This window comes from Sinocyclocheilus anshuiensis, unplaced genomic scaffold (assembly GCF_001515605.1).
Source record: "Sinocyclocheilus anshuiensis isolate Anshui unplaced genomic scaffold, SAMN03320099.WGS_v1.1 scaffold2586, whole genome shotgun sequence".
Classification (NCBI taxonomy): Eukaryota; Metazoa; Chordata; class Actinopteri; order Cypriniformes; family Cyprinidae; genus Sinocyclocheilus; species Sinocyclocheilus anshuiensis.
The window spans coordinates 210,646-210,859 of record NW_015552529.1 but is presented as its reverse complement, the minus strand read 5'-3'; the positions used below and the strand labels follow the sequence as shown (position 1 = coordinate 210,859).

Below are 214 nucleotides of genomic sequence, written 5' to 3'. Positions count from 1 at the left end.
ACACACACACACACACACACACTCACAGACACACTCACAGACACATGCGCGCACACACACACACACACAGACTCACTCACACTCACACTCACACTCACACACACACTCACGCACACACACGTGTTTCTCTGCCACTGTCACGTGATTGACGTCACTGCTCACTGTGTGTGTCTGTCTGTCTGTGTCTGTGTCTGTGTGTGTGTGTGTGTGTGTG

General features: G+C 51.9%; 1 protein-coding gene across 1 annotated transcript in view; it reads left to right on the top strand.

Annotated features, from left to right (window-relative positions):
* LOC107663592 (AP-3 complex subunit sigma-1-like) overlaps positions 1-214 on the top strand; it is a 5,958-nt gene that overhangs the window by 1,979 nt on the left and 3,765 nt on the right. The window lies entirely within an intron of this gene.